This window comes from Marmota marmota, unplaced genomic scaffold (genome assembly GCF_001458135.2).
Source record: "Marmota marmota marmota unplaced genomic scaffold, marMar, whole genome shotgun sequence".
Lineage (NCBI taxonomy): Eukaryota > Metazoa > Chordata > Mammalia > Rodentia > Sciuridae > Marmota > Marmota marmota.
This window is the reverse complement of record NW_026000243.1, coordinates 1,526,653-1,542,489: the sequence shown is the minus strand read 5'-3', so window position 1 is coordinate 1,542,489 and position 15,837 is coordinate 1,526,653.

Genomic DNA, 15,837 nt, shown 5'->3' with positions numbered 1-15,837 from the left:
CAGAACTTAAAGCTGACTCTAGCATAACAGCCATGTGACTTCAGAGCACAGATGTGACCTGTGGTGGTTTCAGTTTTATTCCTCACCAAGCAGGGCAGCTCTAAGAATTTCTCACACACCTACAGGCTTCACTTACAGAATGACCCTAGGGATAAAGGACAAAATAGAATACTGTGAAGCAAGTGCCTGGACCAGGGCAGGATCAGCTCAGGCCTTCAGAGAAAACCAGAGAGCTGCCTGAGTGCTCCTCAATGTCTGATTTCCTATGCTGCAAATTGTCATCATCCTTGTTAGCAGCCCTTTCCCCAGACCACACTCTGCCAAAAAAGTAGTCTTGACCACGTATGGGTATTCACCAAGTGCCAAGCATCAGACCTCTAACTTTACATCAGTGGTAGTTACCTCTATTTTGGTAGTTACCTCCAAGGTTAGACCGTAACACCCCTAACCAGAACCTTACACAGATAATGAATGAATAGACATCAGGGGCTGGGAGTCTAACTCTGCCGGTCACACTCCCAAGTCTATGCTCCCCTCTCTTACGACATAGCCACAGAATATATCTAAAACATCAACCTGCAACTCCTGCTCTCTGATCATACCTTGTTACCTGTGTCTGTCCCACCAAACCTTTTCCTCATCTTCTTCAACTCTCCCACCTCTCACTCCCTACCTTCCTTCACTCCCACTTCATCCACCCTTGATGCTTCTTCCTTCCATACCTGTGGCCAGAGAAAATGCCAGAAAAATCCCTCATGAAACTGTTTCTTTTGACTCTATCCCCATGCAAGAACGCCATCCCTTTGATCACCAGATTACTGGTTAAAATAGTGAAATCCTCTAGACCTAGAATTGTAAGCAATATTATAAGGGTGATGTAAGTGCTGGTTTGAGCTTTTAATAAGTGTGTTAGATTGGCTGGAACCAAGTAGAGCAATAACAGTTGATGGCAGGTAGAACCTGATAAGAACCATGGCTGCTCCCAGCTAGCCTCATAAAAATTAGGTCCTGTGCTTCCCTTCCAGGCTGACTGAAGCACACACTCCCTCTCTCTCTGTGATGTCACTGTTGGGCATTCACTGAAAGACATGCTGCCTCCCCCCACCCACCCCCCATCTTAGAGATGGTGACTCATCAGCCTGGGGATCCCACAGGTGGCTGGAAAAAAATTCTCATTTCCTTTACCTTCCATCAACCTGCACCCACCGCCACAGAGTGAGTATGACGGTAGCATATGCCCTTCAGTAGGGCTCTCCTTCCATAGACAAAAGTTTGCAGAAGGAGTTAAGAAGCAAAATACAGTGGACTCTTGTAATTTAATGTAAAAGCACATGTACACATGCTTTTGTCATTAAGCATGACAAAAGTGTAAAAGAATATGAGATCGACCTGCATATAACAAGTCTTAAAGCTTTGGTCATGAATTACACAGAGCATTACTGGTGAATCACTTCAACGACATTCCCGTCAACATTTCTTCTCTCTTGCCCTCTTGTCCAGTCCTTCTGACCTGCTTTTTCTGACAATCCGCAGCAGCTCTCTTCTCCCCAATTCTGAATGTTCTGACCCTGACAGGGAATTTAAAAAAAAAAAAAAAAAAATCTCAGCAATCAATTAAAATTTCAAACTGAAAACAGACACTTAGACAAAGTCTGGGTTGCTTGATCCAATTATCTTTCCTATGATGGTTTTACCCAGTAAAAACAAATATTAATTTTAGAAAATATTGCATATTAGTGCCAGTTGCCCTTTCCCTTTGCTTAGTGAGGTAATTTATATTTGCTGTAATGTGCAAAGCTAGAGAGATTTCCTGTTTTTATTCTAGGCTAATTCTGATTACAGTGGTCAAGGGGTTGATTTCACAAGCAGACTCCTTCGCACAGATGTGTGGAAACAGATGCTGGGATAGATTTTGAGGCAGCCCTGAGCTTGATCAGAGGAGCAGGAAGAACCTAAGAATAACCATCTATGAGTCCTTGGAGGCAACTCCTTTATCTGCTTATCTGTCCTTCTGATTTTTTTTTCAACTATCCTCCTCCCATGCCCATTTTCTGGGTTGGAACATGGTGGACCACATAGTAAAGAGTTTGATTGGGGTAGCACTGCTTTTTGCCCCAGGTCATCCAAATATTCTGACTCAGGCTTCTGATTGGTCTCTGCTTCCCTTTCCTTTGGGCATCAGAAAGTGTGCACTTAGGACAACTAATATCTTTAGAAGTTTTTCTGAAACAGAAGTGATGTAAGTCTTGAAAGAGAGCCTCTGACTGTCCATTGACATCTTCCTGGAAGGGTTGGAAGGGGAAGTAGCGCTCATATCCATCTTGTGGTTGCAATAGCAGCCATGGGGAGATTGAAGAACCATCCCAGAGAAGTGTCATAAGCTAGCAGCAAAGCCAGGGGAGGAACCCCAATTCTCACATGGTCCCCATTCTCTTTGATAGAGATTGTGGATTTGCTGGGTTTATTTGCTTGTTTATGATTATATGGCAAGGGAAGTGAAGAAAGAAGGAAAAGGAAGTGATGATGACGGAATGCAGACATTGTCAGGAACTTCACATAGATCGTGATGCAGGCAGTATCCTGGAGGTGAGGAGAAAAGTGGTCTCAGAGAAGATAAATGACTTGCCTACAGCAGGGCCTGATTGAGACCTTTACAGGCCACCCATATACAATTCAGAATACTTTAAATTTCCCATATAGCACAAAACTTATATGTTGAAATTAAAGTAGCTTCTCTTTAGAATTTGTTTTAATTATAAAATTTTAGAGATGCTGTTCAAAATTGCCTGCTATTTTGGTGTCCTAAACATATGTAATCTGTCTTTTGGGTAAACCAAGCCAGCCCCCAATTAAGAAATCTACTCAGTGAAGGATTCACACTTGGAGCTATCTTACTTAAAAATCTACGGGAAGAATTGTATAAGGTGTTGAGAATCTCTGTTGCACTACCAATTCAGCAGAGAATTCCTGGCCAACTATCAAGGTCATAAGTAATAGGGGGAGGTTTCAGCTATACATCTGACTTGGTGATGGTGGTGGTGGTGGGGGCTATAGCTATAAGCTTTGCCCTTTGGTTGGAATAAGGGAGGGATGGAAGATCCAGGTTCAGCCCCTGAGGTTGGGTCCCTGTAACGGCATATGAGAGCATTTTCTTTGTGACAAAAAAGAAGCCAGAATGAAGACCATATGATTCATTTAATGAAATTATAAAAGAGGAAAAACTACTTTCAGTGAAACAATCTGTCTTGTATTGTCTTGAAGGTGAAAATTATTGGGATGGAAAAGAAGAAAGTTTCTGGAGTGGTAGAAATGTTAGAGATATATCTATTTTTCAGGACTGTGCAGCTAAGAATTGTAAGTTTTGATGTACATGAATTTCATCTAAAAAAACCCTTTAATCACCATCATTGAGAATAGAGAATTAGTGAGGAATAAATTAGATAAGATCGACAGAATGCTGGCAATTGTTGAAATGGTGGGATGGTGGGGTATTATGTGAATTTATTTTACTCTTGTTTTCATAGTTGGAAATGTTCCATAATCCAATGTTAAAACAAAATTAATTTAAAATGGATCATTGAATGAAACATTAAAGCAAACTTAATACAGTTCTAGAATACATAGAAGAAAACTATATTAATAACTCTGGGCTAGGCAAAGAATTTTAGCACAAAATGCCACTGACCAAAGTATAAATTGGACTTTATAAAAATGTAGAATTCTATTCCTTGAAATGTACTACTAAGAAATTGAAAAGCAGGCCAATTATTGGATGAAAATATTTTTGTTATATATTTAACAAAAGACTTATATCCAGATGCAATAATGAGAAAATATAATAGCTAAATAAGCAATGTATAGTCAACTAAGAAGATATATGAATGTTCAGTAAGAATATGAATATAGTATAAAAATCATTAATAATCATGGAATTATAAATAATGTATCATACTATTATATATACAAAAGAATGGCTAAATTAAAAATGTTCACAATATGAAGTGTTGATGAGCACTTAGAATTCTCATTTATTGCTGTTGAACATATAAAATGGCAATACCATTTTGGAAAACCCTTTGGAAGATTTTTACAAAATTAAAATCACATGTATTGTATGATGTAGAAAATCCACTCTTAGATATTTACCAAAGTGAAATGAAACTATGTATCTACAAAAGACTTATGTATGGATACTCATAGAAGCTTTATTTATTTCAGTTCTAAATTGGAAACAATCCCAATTTCCCTCAACTGGTAAGTGAGTAAACAAATTGTGGTGTATGATTGAATACCACTCAGCAATAAAAAGGAATTAACTACTGGTATACATATGAATTAATTTCAACATTAGTAAATCTCAAAACTTTATGCTCAGTGAAAGGAAAATGACTCAAAAGTATATAAGCTGAATAACATTTTTTATAAAATTTGAAAATAGACAAAATAAGCATAGTGAGAGAAAGCAGGCAGTAATTTTCCAAGATCAAGGGTGGGAATCATTCATTATGTTAGGAATTTTTTGGGTTATGAAAATATCTTATATATTGATTGAGTGGTTGTTACATGGATATATATGTTGTCCAAAATTATTTAACTAAACACATAGATTAGGTTCTTTTTGTTGTATTTCAGTTATACCTCATAAGGTAGATTTAAATGTCCATAGACAACATATAAATATCCAAGGCCAACAAACATAAAATAAATTGCTGAATCACATACAAAAACATGTTAAAAAGATAGTGCACCATGATCAAGTGGGGTTCATCCCTGGGATGCAAGGTTGGTTCAAAAAGGAAATCAATAAATGCAATTGACCACATCAATAAGACAAGAATCACATCTCAATAGATGCAGAAAAAGCATTTGACAAAATTCAGCATCCATTCATGTTCAAAACAGTAGAAAAACCAGGAACATACCTCAACACTGTAAAAGCTGCTAAACCCAAGGCCAACCTCATTCTAAATGATGGAAAACCTCAAAGCATTACCTCTAAAAACTGAAACAAGACAGGGATGCCCTCTTTCACCACTTCTATTCAACATAATCCTCAAAACCCTAGCCAGAGTAATCAGACAAATGAAAGAATTTAAAGGTATACAAATAGGAAAAGAATAGCTCAAACTGTCTTTATTTGCCAATGACATGATTCTATATTTAGAATATCCAAAAAACTACTAGAAAGTTCCTAGAACTCATAAACGAATTCAGCAAAGTATCAGGGCTTAAAATAAATACCAATAAATCAGTTGCATTTCTATACACCAAGGATATATTACCAGAAAGCGAAATCAGGAAAACTATTCCTTTTATAGTAGCCTCAAAAAAATATTTGGGCATCAACCTAACAAAAGAGATAAAAGACATCTATAATGGAAACTACAGAATGTTAAAGAAAGAAATTAAAGAAGACATTAGAAAATGAAAAGATCTCCCATGTTCCTGGATAGGCAGAATCAATATTATCAAAATGGCCATACTACCAAAAGTGCTATACAGATTTAATGCAATTCCTATTAAGATCCCAAAGAAATTCTTTACAGAAATAGAAAAAGCCAACATGAAATTCATTTGGAAAAATAAGAGACCCAGAATAGCTAAAGCAATCCTAGAGTGAAAAGTGATGTGGGAGGCATTACAATACCAGAACTTAAATTATACTACAGAGCTATAGTAACAAAAACAGCATGGTATTGGAACCAAAACTGACATGAAGCCCAGAGGAACAGAATAGAAAACACAGAGACATATCCACATAAATACAGTTATCCTAGACAAAGTTGCCATAAATGTACACTGGAGAAAAGATAGCATCTTCTCAACAAATGGTGCTGGGAAAACTGGAAATCAGAAAGTAATAGAATGAAATTGAACCCATATATCTCACCCTGCATGAAACTCTACTCTAAGTGGACTAAAGACCTAGACATTAGACCGGAGACCTCACACTTACTAGAAGAAAAAGTAGGCCCAACTCTCCAACATGTCAGCTTGAGAACCAAATTCCTCAATAAGACACCTAAACCCCAATAAGTAAAATCAAGAATCAATAAATGGGATGGTATCAAACCAAAAAGATTCTTTACAACAAAGGAAACGATTAAGAACATGTACAAAGATCCTACAGACTGGGAGATAATCTTCATTACCAGTACCTCAAATAAGGCATTAATTTCCAGGATACACAAAGAACTCAAAAAATTCAACACCAGAAAAATAAATAACCCAATCAATAAATGGGCAAAGGGATTGAAGAAACACTTAACAGAAGAAAAAAATATAAATTGTCAAAAAATATATGAAAGAATGTTCACATCTCTACCAATTAGAGAAATGCAAAATAAAACTACACTGAGATTTCATCACACTCATCAGATTGACAGTTATAAAGAATACAAATAACAATTAATGTTGGCGAGGATGTGGGGAGAAAGGTACTCTCATACATTGTTGGTGGGACTGCAAATTGGTGCAACCACTCTGTAAAGCAGTATGGAGAGAAGCATAGAGACCTGTTATCCCATTCCTTGGTCTATACCCAAAGGACTTAAAACCAGCCTATTTCAGTGATGCAGCCACATCAATGTTTATAGCAGCTCAACTCATATAATATCCAAGCTATGAAAACAACCTAGGTGTCCTTCAATGGATGAATGGATAAAGAACGTGGTATATATACATAATGGAATATTACTCAGCCATAAAAAAGAATGAAATTATGGCATATGCCAGTAAATAGATAGAACTGGAATATATGCTAAGTGAAATAAATCAATTCCAAAAAACCAAAGGATGAATGGTTTCTCTGATTTGTGGATTCTAACCCAGAAAAAGGGAGGTTGGGGATGGGACTAATAGAAATCCATTGGACTAGACAAAGGGAAATGAAGGGAAGAGAGGAGGGAGGGGAATAGAAAAGACAGAATCAATTGGACATTACTTTCCTAGCCCTGGGGGCTGGGGATATAGCTCAGTTGGTAGAGTGCTTGCCTTGCATGCACAAGGCCCTGGTTTGAATCCCCAGCACCACCAAAAAAAAAAAAAAAAAAAAAAAAAAAAAAAAAAAAAAAANAGCTACTAAGTTGCCCAAGATTTGTATCTATTTGTTTAACAGAAGAGTCTAATAATATAGTAGGTTCAACAAATCATTCCACCTTTTTCATATTTAATTGTGTTTTTGGGCAGATTGAAATGACATTATCTTAGTGATGTCAAAATCAGTGTCATTTTTTCCAATCCCATTAAATTTTTTTTGTTGTTGTTGTAGATGGATAAGAATGCTTTTATTTTATTTTCTTCTTCTTTTTTTTTATGTGGTGCTGAGGATTGAACCCAGTGCCCCACTCATGCCAGGCAAGCATTCTACCAATCCCATTTTTATAGAGAAAAACAAAATAAAAAATGTCTTGCTGTGTGCTGGTTGTCCATCCTTGTGACTGATGATTTTTTCCTTTAATTACCTCCTATCTTTCCTGTCATCCAAAGTGACCTCCCAGCTAGTGACAGCCTATTTCCTGCAGATCTTAACCAGCACCTACAGCTCATTGTCATTATTAGTCTCCTGTTCACATAACATTTATGACATGTCAATTTACATACTGGTTCTACTAATGCCACGGAGTGGGAATTAATAAGAACTGCATTTTGCTGGGCATGGTGGCACATGCCTGTAAACCCAGCAGCTCAAGAAGCTGAGGCAGGAGGATTGCAGGTTTGAAGCAAGCCTCAGCAATTAATCAAGGCTGTAAACAATCTAGTGAGACCCTGTCTTAATATGAAAAATAAAAAGGGTTGGGATTGTGGCTCAGTGATTAAGCACCCTTGGGTTCAATCTCCAGTACCAAAAAAACAAAAACAAAAAACCTTGCATTTTGCATAGTTATGACATGAGACTACTTGAGTTTGCACATAAGGAAATTGCTACATATTAATATCTTAATTTCAGAAGGAATTTAACAGTGTCTTTTATTATGTTTCAATACTCATGACCTGCTAAACAAATGTTTTCTGATTGGTATAACATAGGTTTGCAACTGCTTGAAAGGTTTTCCCTGGTTAAAAAAAAAAAATGAATTGGAATTAAATTTGGAGGAGGTCTTGAGCAGTGAGCTGCTGGGTGTTACTCCCAATTCTCTGAAAGTGATGAAAGTTGTGTCAAGCTGAGACAGCTTTGTAAGAGAAGACAGCTGAGAAAAGATAACAATTTTTTAAAGGGGTGTCTTTCTGATGGAGGGTTAGTGAAATGTAGTAGACCAGTATTTCCCTACTATTCTTCAAACAACATATATATTCAAATAAATAATCATAAATACCTAAAACTGTACAAAATTGACTTACCTGATACTTGTGAAGACTCAAAAGTTTCCATGCATTAATTGGAATCAATGATGAGAAATGCTTGCCATAAAAAAGAAACCAAACAAATGAAATCTTGTGCTTGCCATATCTTAAAGAGCACACTGAAAAAATAGAACTATAGCTCATAATTTGACACATTCACAAGAACTACATAAAAATTTTTGTGAGAACGTGGTTGTTATTTTCCAATATCTGAAAAGATATCACAGGAAAAAGGGACACTTGCTCTTGATTTTGTTCTTCCGAGAAAAAATCAGGAGGAATGGTGGAAGTTAATGGTAAGTTGATTATGATTCTATGTAAGAAAAATTTACATTTTGACTTAGATCTTTTGTAGGAAAGAATGTTCTCTTGGAAAGTAGTGATTTTCTTCACATAAGGAAAATTTAACCAGAGACTGAACAAATATCTTGGATTAATTTAGATTAACATATCTTAATTGCATACCCTACCTACCAATCACTACCCTCACAAGGTATTTTGCAAGACTCTCCGTCAGAGATGGCTTGCAGAGACATTATATAGTGTATCGCCTCTTGAATATTTAGTATATTAGAAACTGAAAATTCCACAGTAAAGAGATCTATTTAACTTTGTGTAACCCAATGTTTAAACCTCTCAAGTTTTCCACATATCATGGAATAAGTATGCTTCAGGACACGGTTTGGGAAGTACATTAATAGGAAGTGGACCAGATGGCTCTGATTCCATGAAACCATTCTCTCCATGTGTCCAAATGCATTTCTGTAAATACCCACACACATGCACATATGGGTGTCTGTGTGTCTGTGCAGCACAGAGTATCAAGGCTTGTTTATGTATAGCTGACCACTTTGAAAGATTTTCCTAAAGGAATTATAAATTGATAGCATGATGAATAAATAATCCGTTAAGAACTATGCCTGCCTCAAAAACACTACAGTTTTTACTTTCCCTCAGAGAGGTCATGAAAGCCAACTGTGTTCACCACACATCAACAACCACTCATCAACAGGAGAGTGAGGCTGTAGCCTATGACTATTTTCTCCTTTCTGTGGCCCCTCCCTTAACATTTAGGCAAACGGCCAATTTCTTGAAAGTGGTATAGGAGGGCAGAAGGGGATGTGAGTGAACATAGGGTAATGGTTGAACCACATCTTAAACATCTGGTTTTATTTATGTATAAGCACCATGCAGAGAACTTAATTAATGTGACTGAAAATAACCATGTGTCCATTGAGACATTAGGTAGTGCCTCATGTGTTTATTTCTCTTCCCTAAGCACTTCCTAGGCCTGCTCTCCTTAGCTTACCTTCAAGATTTCAGGAGTCCTGAAAGCACAGTTTCTCTTCCTCTTTTCCGACTTTCTATTTTTCTTTTCCTGTAGTTTTCTATCTAGTAATTTACTAGATTCTGTGTAAGAAATCTAGTAAACTAGTATTTCTATCTAGAAAACTACTACTTTGGCAAGGGTTGAGGACTGAGTCATGGACATGCCCTTACTCACGTCTTCTGTAATGTGAAGCCAAAATCTGAGGCAAATTCCCACACAGCTGTGACAGGAGGCCATTTTTGTTCTTGAAATGCCACCTACACACATTTGCACCCATCTGCAGAGCCGTATTTTCCTGTTCCTCTGGAAGATTCTAAGACTGGAAGTCGTGTAGATAGACAGCAAACAGAATGCCTTTCCAGTCTTCTATACAACTTTTTAAGCTTCTGAATGTGATACTGACCCAGAATCCACTGCTTTCAGGATCTGTTTCAGCTGTGTCCCTCTACTCTTAGCAGACATTAGAAGTCTTCAGTTCTGATAACCTCCTCCAGTTAGCCAAAGAGATGGGAAGTAATGGTATTGAAATAGAGAGGAGTTGATAAGTGTAATTTTTATGGCCAACAGTTTCAAACTGAAATTTAAACTTTCTCTGATTTTTGTTCTTTTGGATTTGTTTTTAAAGTACTTGGCTATTATTGTCATAGTCTATCAGTTATCTCCAGGCAAAAAGGACCTCTAATAAAAAAATGAGCAATCTCTATTGTAATTGTTTTCAAACCATTTTTATTAAGTCAGCAGAAGCCATGTTAAAAATGAAATCAAATTCTCTCTCACTCTGTCTCTTTCTCTCTATCTCTCTCTTTAATTGATCCCAGGGTATTCTACCACTGAACTACATCCCCAGTCCTTTTTTATTTTTTATTTTTATACTGAGTCTCTCTAAGTTTTGTAGGCTGGCCTTGATCCTGCCGTCCTCCTGTCTCAGCTTCCTGTCACTGAGATTGCAGATGTGCACCACCATGCCCAGTTCCAGAAATGAAATTTCTTGAATTATTAAGATTTAGAAAAAATGAAAATAAGAATAAATGCATACTCTGGCACTGCTCAAAGTTCATGTATTCTGGATCCTACTGTCTTTGGAGTACCCCTCCAGGAACTCAATGTGACAACCACTGCTTTAGAACATGGGAAACCAGAAGAAGACCTTTGTGTATTAAGAAGGATAAAATCTTCCTCCTCACAAAACCACAGAATCTTACACCCTGTCTGTCTCCAGTCCAATGCAGTAGATACTTTCATTTGCCAGCATGATATGGACACATGAGTAAGAATAGAAGGTATATTCTGCCATTTTATTTTTTAGCCACCTGTTTCCAATTGTCCCAGATGTGAAAAATACATAAAAACTTACATAAATATTAAATATATAACAAAAGAATATAATTATATAGCAATATAATAATTTAAATATAATAATATTGATTAATATGATAAAATACAAGCTCTGGTTTATGTTTTCCAACCTATTTTAAAGCATCTGTGTCATTTTTTAAAAAAATATTTGCAGAACTGAAAACTAGAGAATTAATGGGTATAATTCTTTTCCTATCAAATTTCAGATAATTTCATTTTTGCTCACTAATTATTGGGTATATACTGTGAGAAAAATGTTTATGAGACTTAAAGATGAATAAAGCAGAATCCTGCTCAAGAAAATATAGATCAATCATCTAACTTACAAAAACAGACTGAAGAGTAGCATTGCGTGACAGGATTGACCGATTAGAGGGATCTGGCAAAAATTGATGGAATCGGTGTGTTTTAGTTAGATTTTTTTTTTTTTTTTGCTACTCTGACTAAAAGACCCAACCATAACAATTGTAGAGGAGGAAAAATATATTTGAGGACTCATGGTTTCACATGTCTCAGTCTATAGACAGCAGGCTCCATTCCTTGGGGCTCGAGGTGAGGCTGAACATCATGGCAGATGAGGAGTATGGTGGAAGGAAGCAGCTCACATGATGATCAGTGAGGAAAGAGAGAGAGAGAGAGAGAGAGAGAGAGAGAGAGAGAGAGATCTCCGCTTGCCAGATACAAATATATACCCCAGAGGCATGCCCCACCACCTGTGGCCACACCCCATTTGCCTCCAGCTAACACTCAGTTAATCCCATCATGGGATTTATTAACTGATCAAGTTAAGGCTCTCATAATCCAATCATTTGTCCTCCAAACCTTCTTGCATGAACTTTTGGGGGACACATCACATCCAAACCACTATGCAGTGATAATTGAGTTCTTCCACGAAACATGGGCCTATCTCTATTGTGTCAAAGGAGATGGGTAGAGAATAGAGTGTAATGCTGAAGAAAACACATCAGAAGGAAATGTGGATGTCTAGGGCTTGATAGAGGACAATGAGTAAGCTGATGTCACTCTTTAACTGCAGAGAAACAAAGCAGTTACTTGAAGGTAAGTATAGTCAGATATAAGCTCTTGAAGGTTTCAGGCAGAAACACTTCCACAGAGGTGGTGGGTATATGGAACCAGAGTATATTGATAAGCAAGAAACATGAATGGGATGTGGCCATGCCATTAAGGTGATGGAAACAAAAGTTGTATCCATGCTAAAGGAGTCTGGGAACTGAAGCATAGATGCAACTGGAATGAGGATGATTGATGGACTTTGAGCTGGTGAAACTGCAGCTTCAGAAGATTGAAGACTCTGTAGGAAACAGGGGGACAGGCTTATCCTGTCAGTTCAGTGGTTCAGAACATGGCTGGATAATGTGATTGGCACATAAACAATCAGCTACAAAGATTTTTAACATCAAACAGTAACACATATTTTTTTAAATGAAATATATTCTTCTTGATTATTCTCTTTTCAAAAAAAAATGTGAATAGTTTTTACTTTTCTAAGAGCATACACATTCATTGCAAAAGAAAACAGCATAGAGATAAGCAAAAACCAGAAAATGACAATCATTGCATACTCTCAGTGCTCAAGATAATCATTGAGAACACTATGAGGTTAGTTATCTTTCTAGTCTTTTCTCCCTGTTTATAAATATTTGTTTCAAAATTTGACTAATACCTTTTGTAACCTATATTTTCATCTTCTAATATGTCATAAAGCTTTTTTCAATATTGTCTAATCTTTTTCTGCCACACCGATTAGAATAACAATAGGATTTCATGATTTAAATTGCCATGAATTTCTTTAATTCACATTAATGCTGAGCATTTGGTTAATTTAATCCTCTTTTTGTCCGGAAACACTGTTTACTAAGGAAAATCCCTTTACAGCATTTTTTTTGTATTCAAAATTAATTATTCCTTGAGGATACATTCTTATTTGTGATGTTATGGTGCTCAAGCATTGATTTTATAATATTGCTGCTCATTATGACAAGCTATCCTGTCAGTAGACTTCAGAATGACAGTGACTCACACATACAAGATGGGAGAACTCCCAAGTTCTGATTCTGACTTCATCATCATCTACCATGAGTTCATTTGGCCAGAACAAAGGAATTTGGCAGTATTATGCCAGAGTAGACTGTGCTTTCTTTTTACATCTTCCACATAACTAAATCCATATTACCACAGAAATGAAGGGACTGTGTTGGTCTTTACCATTTCGTTGTTTGGTGCATGTTATCATAAGACATTATTTACAGATATGTGTCACATCTTGTATCAGTTTTTTAACTAGATAAATAGAACCAGGTATATAATAAGAGATTTATTACAAGGAGATGGACTACATGATTTTGTGGCTACCTTGGCAAGTCTGAGAAGGCCACCAAAAGGGCAATTGAACTCATGTTCATAAACTGAAGCAGCTTGCTATAGAAGGATTTGCGTTTTCCTGAGGGAAGTAAAAATCCTCTTAAGGCCTTTCCTTTTTGCTTTTAAAACCTTCCAAATGATGGAACCATCCCTCCCAAATTGTCTCCTTTACTGAAAGTCAACTGATAGGGATTTTAGTCACAGCTACAAAATACCTTCACAGCTATATATACCTCAATTAGTGTTTGGGGACTGTATTCTAGCTAACTTGACATGTAAAACTGCCTATGACACCTCCCCACCTCTGTAGTTAATTTTTCTCTTTCTTTTTTTTCCCTCTTTCTCCCATAATTAAAACTATGAAGGGGTTTTTAAAGGGTAAGGGCAGGAATACAATCCAATAAGCAGGAATGTGGGAAGAAGAAAATCTGCATTATTTTTAGCTATCTTTTCTTATAACTTCAGCTCTACTTTTTCCTTGCTGAGGGAAAAGCATGTTTAGAGATCATAGCTGTCAGGAGGCCCACATATAAGTGTGGAGCCTAATGGCCTCAGTATTCTCATCTCTGAGAAGTAAATCTAGGATCCTCCCTTTCATTGTCTTGCATTGCCTTAGAAAATCTGGACTCTACTTGCTACCGGGCCTTCCTTCATTTTACTAGGTCCCATAAAATCTAGCTTTTTTTTTTTTTCCCCCAACCTCAAAGGTACCGGAAACCTTTGTACTTACTTTTCTCATTTCCTTGTATACCTTCCTCCAGGTCTTCTCTCTCCAGTCAGAGCTTTAGAATTCTGAGCCCAAGTGTAACCTCCTGGAGAGATCCTGCTGTGCAAATTCAAAGGAGTCTCCTTCCCCAGTTATTCTATCCCACTGTCCTATTTTCATATGTATGGTGAAAAGTTCAATCTCTAATAATCTTAGTGATTTGGCAGTTCTGTCTATCATTGCATATATCACTTCACCAACACCTTTGAGAGCAGAGACTCTGTTCTCCAATAAATCATGTGACTAGAGCCTTCCCTGATGCCGAGTAAGAGTCTACACCATTTTTTGCACCAATGGATGCATCCCAAATCACTTTCCAGGTACAATCAATCACTTCTTTCCATAAAATGTTTTTGTTTATTCCTTCTAACATTATATTTTTCTGGCTATGCATATTTTATTATAAGCCACCTTACAATATTATTTTTTGGAGATTGTCAGTTTATACTCTATAGACAAATGTGTGCGTTTGCAGAGTTAATCAAGTGTGCCTGGTGAGGTGTTCCCTGGTGAGGGAAAAGCATGTTTAGAGATCATAGCTGTCAGGAGGCCCACATGTAAGTGTGGAGCCTTGAACTCATGTTCCATGCATGAGTGGAATATAATATACATTTTAGGATTCTTTTCTTTAAATGTCTTGTAATTCGTATTGAGACCACAAGAGAGGCAAATGCCAGAACTGGATTCTATGTGCAGTATGCTCTAGGAAGGGGTGTGGCAGCTGTTAGGGAATTAAAAGCAGAGGGAATGTGTCTTGGCTGGAAGTTTCTGTATCATTCCACCACGCTGATTTCTCTGTACTGTAAAATTTCTCCCATTTGGCATCTGGTTCAGCCAAAACTAATGTCATATGGTGGGATTATGAAGTGTGGCAAGAAGGCAGCAAGCATCTGTGAGTAACTTCTACTTCTAACAAGTGCTGAAAAAGTGTTGGATGATGATTTTCAAAATATCCTGGGAATGGAGTTGGCACCTATTGACTCCCTTGTTAGTGAATTTGTTTTGTTTTTATTAAAAGAAAAAAAAAGTATTTGACCTTGCATATATTTTAATAGATGTACAGTATGTAAACAAAAAAAAATAAAAGGCAATAATTTTGTTTTTATATCATATTTATTTATAGTGTCTATTTATCTAGGAAGTCAGGAGAGCAATATATTTCTATTATTTATTTTGTTTTGATTCCTATCTGGAATTCAGCCAAAAAACATTCCAAAACTCTTATTTCAGTTAAAAAAAAAAAAAGACTGGTTTTAAAACAGATTTGATTTGCCAGAATTTACTTTATTTTTTATTTCTTTTTTTAAAGAGAGAGTGAGAGAGGGAGAGAGAGGGAGAGAGGGAGAGAGAGAGAGAGAATTTTTTAATATTTATTTTTTAGTTTTCGGTGGACACAACATCTTTGTTTGTATGTGGTGCTGAGGATCGAACTCGGGCCGCACGCATGCCAGGCGAGCCCGCTACCGCTTGAGCCACATCCCCAGCCCCTTGAGTTCTTTATATATCCTGGAGATTAGTGCTTTATCTGAGGTGCATGAAGTAAACATTTTCTCCTATTTTGTAGGCTCTCTCTTCAAGTTATTGATTGTTCCCTTCACTGTGAAGAAGCTTTTTAGTTTGAATCCATCGCACTTATTGAGTCTCGGTTATACTTCTTACA